An 8,787-nucleotide genomic window follows, 5' to 3' on the forward strand; every position below is an offset into this window, starting at 1 on the left:
AAAGGGTAGATATGGATATGATGACCGGTGCGCCAATACCACGTGTATTCCCTCTTTTGAGGAGTGTCATACCGGGTATTGCATTAATGTGATCCATATTAAATATAAACCTAGGACCCCATTTTCCTTTATTTGCAAACTTCTTTCCAAAAACTCTTCTTTTAATTGTTCTTTCTCTTATGTGTTTAAATCTAAATCCAATAATATTTGAGCCCATACTTGTCTATTTGCTAAATTGCACAAATTCACAATCAAATGTCTGGTCGGGAACCACACTAGTGGATCCTGAGGGGTGTCTAACACCTTCCCCTTAGGATAATTTCAAGCCCTTACCCTATCTCTGGTTGTTCAAATAACTTAGAATTGAACCTTATAGGTGTCCTAATGCACCTTAAATCATTAGGTGACAACTCTTCAAATGTAAATCCAGTTCCCAAAAGGAACGAGTTGTCCCATACTAAATGTCATAAACCCGATTTCGCGAGAAAAAGGGGGCGCGACAGCATGGCGACTCTGCTGGGAAAATTTAGGCTTTTACCATTTCAGACTGTTATTGTGAATTTATACCTCTTTATGTGCAATAACTTGTTTAATTCCTTTAAGCATTCAATTTCCTTTTCAACTGCAAAACTGACTTGTCTTCTTTGTTTCTTTCCTTTACCATTGCTTTAAATTATGAAACTATTGTATTTAATGCTTTCTTAATGTTTAAATACATGTCAGCATGATTTTAATTATTGGATAACCATGCTCAACATCATACTCCACTCGTGCCAAATAAAATATCATAGCAACGCTTATAATGAGTGGTTGTGCTCTTCCTATATTATAATGAGTGGCATATTTGCGGTAAAACCAGTCGATCAGCGATGCAGTCGACGGTTCCGTGCCTTTCTCCCCTTGAGTTGTCCGCTCAAGGGTACCAGTCTAAAAGCCCATAGAAATCTTACTCTGTTAAATTGTGCATGCATCATGGTCAAACCTGGACGGGTCAGTTATGTTGTCCACATAATGACCCTTTAAGATAGCCTTGACCAAAGTCCATTGGGTTTCCCTGAACCCAAACGGATGTCACCACGTTCTGTGCATTTATTTGGAGAACTAAATGCTTCATGCTAATTGCTGATATTAAATAGTCAAGTCCGGTGGGGGTATGGTTTTAACCCTTTTGTTTTGCATAAAATTAAGAACGAGGTCCCCAGCTTCGGTATGGTTAGCACACCATCACTCTTGCTAGACTGGTGGAAGAGTCTTCCATTGAATGACCAAATCAATGAGTGGAAGGAGAGGGCCGCCAAAGCTAGCGAAAAGTTGGAATATCTGGAATACAGTCGGCCGGAGTTGGAAGGAAAAGTGAGGAAGAGAGTCACCGACTGCCAAAACACTGAGGGAAACGAAGGAGAACACATGGCAAAGGCATTTTTACTAGTGAACCTACGGGAACTGGAGGATTTGGTTAACGAGAGCATTCAACCTGAGGAAGGTCCTTCTGGGACCAAATTGATAGGAGTTTATCATTTCCTGTTTATTTAGTGTCAATTTGGGATTCGTCTACTTTTACCAATGAAATGAGGTATTTAGCATCCTAAGTTATCCAAATCAATCTGTCGCTAGGCCTACCTCGGGCACAAAGAGGTTCCCAAATCAGGACACGATTTACATTCCGCACTATGTGTTTGAATATTGCAACACTTTTTATAACCCTCGCTAGCTTGGTTACCTTTTTGTTTTTACTTTTTATTTTATTATTCCCCTTCCCAAAAGTTAGTTCGTGCACTCTGGCAACATCATCCTATTCCACGAGATCCAAGGGCCCTCCACCTATTCCTCCTCTTAGTCCTATCAAAAACAAGAACAAAGGGAACATGGAAGATTTGAGCAACGTCAAAAAGGAGAACTCAACTGAATGGGTAGAGGTCACTCATGGTCATGGTCCTTAAGTTCCTAAGGAAAATGCATCCCAACTTGAACAAAATCTGTTGAAATTCCAAGAAGAACTTGATCAGGTTCGGAATCTGGCAAGTCTGTCATTTTCCCTCACCACTCTAGATATCAATTTCCTAAATGCTCAGAACCCTATACCTCCATAGAATATCCCAAAGCAACAGAAGCATCCTGCTCCTCACCATCACTATAACACCTGCCATACCTCAAACAATACCCCGTAACTCATCTCAGAACTCCAAAACTCCACAAATGACCACTTTCACACCCACCATAAGACCCCTATCTACGTGGACACCGTGCCACACTCCACCCAACCCATTTCAATCACACCCGAGTCTAATGATAAGGACTTTCTCATCAGGAACCTGGCCGAAGAACTTAAGAAATTGACTAGCCGGATTCAAGGCATTGAAGGAAGCAAGGGAATTGAAGGGCTGAACTATGAAGATCTTTGCATACAGCCTGACGTCGAACTACCCGAGGGGTACAAACCTCCAAAGTTCGAAATGTTTGATGGTACAAGGGATCCAAGGCTCCATTTGAGAACGTACTGTGACAAGCTGGTTGGAGTAGGGAAAGACGAGCGAATCCGCATAAAGCTTTTCATGAGGAGTTTGAAGGGAGATGCTTTGTCTTGGTACATTAGCCAAGATCCAAAAAAGTGGTCAAACTGGGTAGGCATGGCGTCCGACTTTATGGACAGGTTCAGGTTTAACACAGAGAATGCTCCAGACGTGTTCTATATTCAGAATCTAAAGAAGAAACCCACAGAAACATTTCGCGAGTATGCTACTCGCTGGAGGTCCAAAGCTGCTAAGGTCGGACTTGCCTTAGAAGAGGAATAGATGAACAAATTCTTTGCCTAGGCTCAAGACCCGCAGTATTATGAAAGATTAATGATGATTGAGAGCCATAAATTTTCCGATATTATCAAGTTGGGTGAAAGGATTGAAGAGGGCATCAAAAGCGGTATAGTTACAAACTTCGAGGCCTTGCAAGCTACAAATAAGGCGTTACAGTCCGGTGGTGTGTCTAAGAAAAGGGACGTGGGAGTCATAATGGTTGCATAGAGAACCAAATCTCCTATCAAATACCAAACTTACCCAATACCTCTACTCATATATCAACCAACTCTGAACTACCAAGCATCATCACCCGTATACCAAGCTCCACCACCTACTTATCAATCACCTCTGCCTCCCACATACTAGCCCACTTCGCCCAGATATTCCCAACCCGCACATGTCTACCAAACCTACAATACTCAACCATCCCACTATCAATCACCTCCTACACGCCAAAATTTCCCTAAACCTCGACCAAATTTTGATCGCAAACCCCCAAAACAATATACACCCATTGCTGAACCTATTGACTAGTTGTACGAGAGACTCAAAGTTGCTGGTTATGTTACCTCCATCCCTACTGCAACCCCTAAGAACCTTTCCTAGTGGGTTAACCCAAACAAATCTTGTGCCTACCACTCCGGCATGAAGGGGCACACCATCGATGAATGTCGTTCTTTGAAAGATAAGATCCAGTCTTTGATCGATAACAAGATTATTATGGAAAAATAACCCGCTCCGAATGTCCGCAATAACCCCCTGCCAGACCATAACGGTAGAGGCGTTCACATGATTGAAATAGAGGATGATTGGGATCCCGAGTGATCAATCGGGTTGATCGCGGAAGGAGATGACCCAAAGAAGCCAATAGTTACTCTTAATCCGATCATAGTCCAGATTCAGCCATATAGGGACGCTTAGGTAAATATGTCTGTGCTGCTTGAATTTGAAGCAACATCATCCACAAAGATACCAGCGCCAATTGAGCTTGAATTCGTGTCTCCGGCAAATACACCCACACCATTTGAAGTTGCAGTCTTGCTGCCCAAGGCACATGCTTCGTTCGGAGTAAGGATAGCCACGCCAATCCCAGTGGCGATGTCGACCATGACACCATTCCATACAAAGGCTGTACCCTGGGACTATACAGCCGAGGCAAGGAGGAAAGGCAAGGTCAGGTTCGAAGAGACTATTGTCGCACAGAGTATGACGAGAACTGGTAGGGTTTATACCCAGGAACACCTAGCTTAGTCAAGCAAGCAAGCCTCCAATCGGCCACCCATTATTGAGATAGGTCCAGACGATCTTTGGAGAAAGATAAAAGGCAAGGAATACTCGGTCATCGACCAGTTGAACAAAATGCCATCGCAAATCTCTATTCTTGCTTTACTACAAAACTCTAAGGCACACAAAAATGCTCTGCTAAAGGTACTAAGTGAGGCATACATACCAAGCAACATCACTGATAGAGAAATGGCTAACATGGTAGGACAAGTGTTGGAGAGTCATAAGATCACTTTTCATGAGGACGAGCTACCACTTGAGGGGTTGGGACACAACAAAGAACTGCACATCACTGTGCAATGCGAGGACTACTTCATCACCAGGATCCTGATCGACGGGGGTTCCAATCTCAACATTTGTCCACTGGTAACACTCAAGAAGTTGGGTAAGGGACTGCATGAGATAAAGGACGGAGCCATCAATGTGAAAGCTTTCGATGGTTCTCAAAGGTCCACCATTGGGGATATTAGTCTATGCTTGCAAATGGGGCCAATATGGTTCAACATTGATTTTCAGGTGATAGATGTGCCAGCATCTTACAATCTGTTGTTGGGTTGGCTACGAATCCATGTTGCTGGGACCATAGCATCGACACTGCATCAGGCAGTAAAATTCGAATGGAATCATCAAGAGGTGATCATTCACGGCAACGGGAGCAATCCTATATACAGTCCCCAGACCATTCCGGCAATCGAAGGGAGAAGGAAGCTAGGCGGAGAGACTTACCATCACATTGAATGGGTAAATGTTGTTGACAAAGACATGTTGTGGATAACAAGATCGAGAGTATACTGAATTGGAGTGGGTACGAACCTGGCAAGGGACTCGGAAAGAACCTCCGAGGAATCATTAAGCGCATAAAACTAAAGAAACATGGCACCACTTTCGGTCTAGGATATGAATACACCTGGGAAGAATTCAACAATTGGTTGCCACCATGGCGCAGTCCTTACTATCCGCTGGAGTAGCCAATACCACATTTGGAGCAGACTTTCCAGCAGGCTGGCATTGTTTATGGGCCAGAAGAAGATGAAGCATTTGCAGCGGTAAAGAATTTGTTCCTGGAAGACAATGACATGGACTATTGTGTTGTTATCGAGGAGGAGGGAAGGAAGGCCCTTCCATACAGGTCGTAAGCAGAGGGGCACGCCTCAATAACTGGACCATCAGGACAACCAGAGCCCGACGAGCCTCGGGGTAACAAGGCTAAAACAAGCATCATGCATTGTTTTATTTACTAAATGATTTTCCTTTCGCATTTGATTCCCGCAATAAGATCTCCAATGTTCAAACGATTATGCAATTTATCAAAGCATTTTGACTTTTCTTATGAATCAACACTCATTATTATTTTTCTCTCATTACTTTACTTATACAGCATTACTATTACTTATCTTGATGAACCAATGACTGTGACATGCAATGAGACAATGCAACAAACGGACATTGATTCAGAGGAAGATGACATACCAAAGGAGGTTGTCAAAGAAATTGAGAACTTTAAGAACAGACCTAAGTCCAACCTAGACGAGACAGAAATTATTAACCTAGGAGATGCAGAAAACGTCAAAGAAACACGAATCAACATTCACTTGTCGCCATCAGAAAAGAAGGAATACACAGAATTTCTAAGGGAATACGAGGACATATCCGCCTAGTCGTATGATTACATGACTGGTCTAAGTACATCTATTGTGGCTCACAAACTGCCAACGGATCCAACATGTCCGCCGGTAAAGCAAAAGCTCAAAAAGTCCAAGCCTGATGAGTTTGAAAATCAAGGAAGAACTTACTAAGCAAGTCAAAGCTACAATAGATGACTTCCCTTTGCCGAATATACACATTCTGATTGACAATTGCGCTAAGCATGAGTTGCAATCATTTGTAGATTGTTTCGCTAGTTATCATCAGATCTGGATGGATGAAGAAGATGCTGAGAAAACGGCTTTCATTACCCCATGGGGAATGTACTGTTACAAGATGATGTTGTTTGGGTTAAAGAATGCAGGGGCCACCTACATGAGGTCCATGACTACTATTTTCCATGATATGATACACAAGGAGATTGAGGTGTATGTAGATGATCTCATCATCAAGTCCAAGAAGGCCACTGATCATATGGAAGATTTAGGGAAGTTCTTCAATAGATTGCAAAGGTACAACCTGAAACTGCATCCCGCGAAGTGTGCATTTGAGGTTCCTGCTGGAAAATTGCTTGGGTTTATTGTGAGTAGTCGAGGAATAGAACTGGATCCATCAAAAGTCAAAGCCATCTAAGAACTACCAACACCAAGGAACAAGAAGGATCTGATGAGTTTCTTGGGAAAACTTAACTACATCAACCGGTTCATAGCACAGTCCACAATTATCTGTGAGCCAATCTTTAAGATGTTGAAGGACGTCGCTACCAAATAGACCGATGACTACCAAAAAGCCTTCAATAGAATCAAGGAGTACTTGTCAACACCACCGGTCTTGGTCCCGTCTGAGCCAGGTAGACCCTTATTACTCTACCTTGCAGTATTGGATGGAGCTTTCGGTTGCGTTCTGGGGCAGCATGATGAAATGGGAAGGAAGGATCAGGCTATATATTACCTTAGTAAAAAGTTCACCCCATACGAGGCCCGACATTCTCTGTTAGAGCGCACCTATTGTTCTTTGACTTGGGTAGCTCAGAAACTGAAGCATTATTTTTGTGCCTATACCACATACCTCAAATCAAGGATGGATCCTTTGAAGTACATCTTCCAGAAGCCCATGCCCACTGGCAAGCTAGCCAAGTGGCAAATCCTGTTGAGTGAATTTGACATTGTCTACGTGACTTAGAAAGCAATCAAAGGACAGGCACTAGCAGATCACCTTGCTGAAAATCTCGTGGATGGAGAATACGAATACCTGAAAACATACTTTGCTGACGAAGAGGTGACATTCATAGGAGAAGACATCGCAGAATCCTATGATGGTTGGAGAATGTTTTTCAATGGAGCGGAAAACTTCAAAGGAGTTGGCATAGGAGTCGTCCTAGTATCAGAAACCGGTCAGCATTATTCGGTGTCTGCCAAACTCAGGTTCCCCTACACCAACAACATGGCCGAGTACGAAGCCTGCATCTTAGGGCTCAAGATGGCCATTGACATGAACATTCAAGAGTTGCTAGTGATTGGAGATTCGGACCTACTAATACATCAGGTGCGTGAAGAATGGGCAACTAAGAACTCCAAGATACTCCTGTATCTACATCATGTATAGGAATTGAGGAAAAGGTTCAAGAAGACGGAGTTCCAACATGTTCCCAAAATCCAGAATGAGTTCGCCGATGCATTGGCCACCCTGTCATCTATGATACAACATCTAGACAAAAACTTCATTGATCATATTCCAGTAAAGATCTATGATTAGCCAGCTTATTGTGCCCATGTTGAAGAGGAAGCATACATAAAGCCTTGGTTTCATGATATCAAGGAATATTTGGCAAAAGGAGAATACCCAGAACTTGAAAGTCCTACTCAGAAACGCACACTTCGAAGGTTATCCAATAATTTCTTTCACAACGAAGGAATCCGGTGTAGGAGTACTCCTAATTTGGGATTACTAAGGTGTGTCAACGCAAAGGAAGCATCCAGGCTACTAGAGGAAATTCACGCTGGGACCTGCGGTCCACATATGAACGGTTTCGTCTTAGCAAAGAAGATACTCCGAGCTGGTTACTTTTGGATGACCATGGAAACAGACTGCATCTAGTATGTCAGGAAATGCCACCACTGTCAGATACATGCAGACATGATAAAGGTACCTCCAAATGAGCTTAATGCAACAAGCTCACCATGGTCATTCGCCGCTTGGGGGATGGATGTTATTGGACCAATCGAGCTCGTCGCTCCCAATGGACACAGATTTATCCTTGTAGCAATTGACTATTTCACCAAATGGGTCGAAGCAACATCTTACATAGAAATAACCAAGAAAGTTGTGGCAAACTTTGTCCGCGACCGCAATATTTGTCGATTCGGAATTCCAAAGTCAATCATTACTGATAATGGATCTAACCTCAACAGCGACTTGATGAAAGCTATGTGTGAAACCTACAAGATCAAACACAAGAATTCCACAACCTATAGGCCACAGATTAATGGAGCTGTAGAAGCCGCTAACAAGAATATCAAGAAGATATTGAGGAAAATGATAGAGAAGCATAAGCAGTGGCACGAGAAGTTATCATTGGCTTTATTAGGGTATCGCACCACCGTCCGCACATCAATTGGGGCAACCCCCTATATGCTGGTTTACGATACAGAGGTAGTCATTCCCGCTGAGGTAGAAATTCCCTCCCTAAGGATCATATAGGAAGCTGAACTCGACGACGCAGAGTGGGTGAAAAGTCGTTGTGTGCAACTAGCCCTTATAGACGGAAAAAGAATGAATGTAGTTTTCCATGGTCAACTTTATCAGAACAGAATGTCCAGAGCCTTCAACAAAGAGTCAAGCCGAGACGGTTCGCACCGGGGCAACTGGTGTTAAAGAAAATTTTCCCGCATCAAGATGAAGCTAAAGGGAAGTTCTCTCTCAACTGACAGGGTCCATACATGGTTCACCGGGTTCTGACAGGAGGATCCCTCGTACTCACAGAAATGGACGGAGAAGTTTGTCCAAAACCGATCAATTCAAATGCAGTCAAGTGTTACCATGTGTAATTTTCATGCTTTCCTCATCG

This window comes from Nicotiana sylvestris, chromosome 1 (genome assembly GCF_000393655.2).
Source record: "Nicotiana sylvestris chromosome 1, ASM39365v2, whole genome shotgun sequence".
Lineage (NCBI taxonomy): Eukaryota > Viridiplantae > Streptophyta > Magnoliopsida > Solanales > Solanaceae > Nicotiana > Nicotiana sylvestris.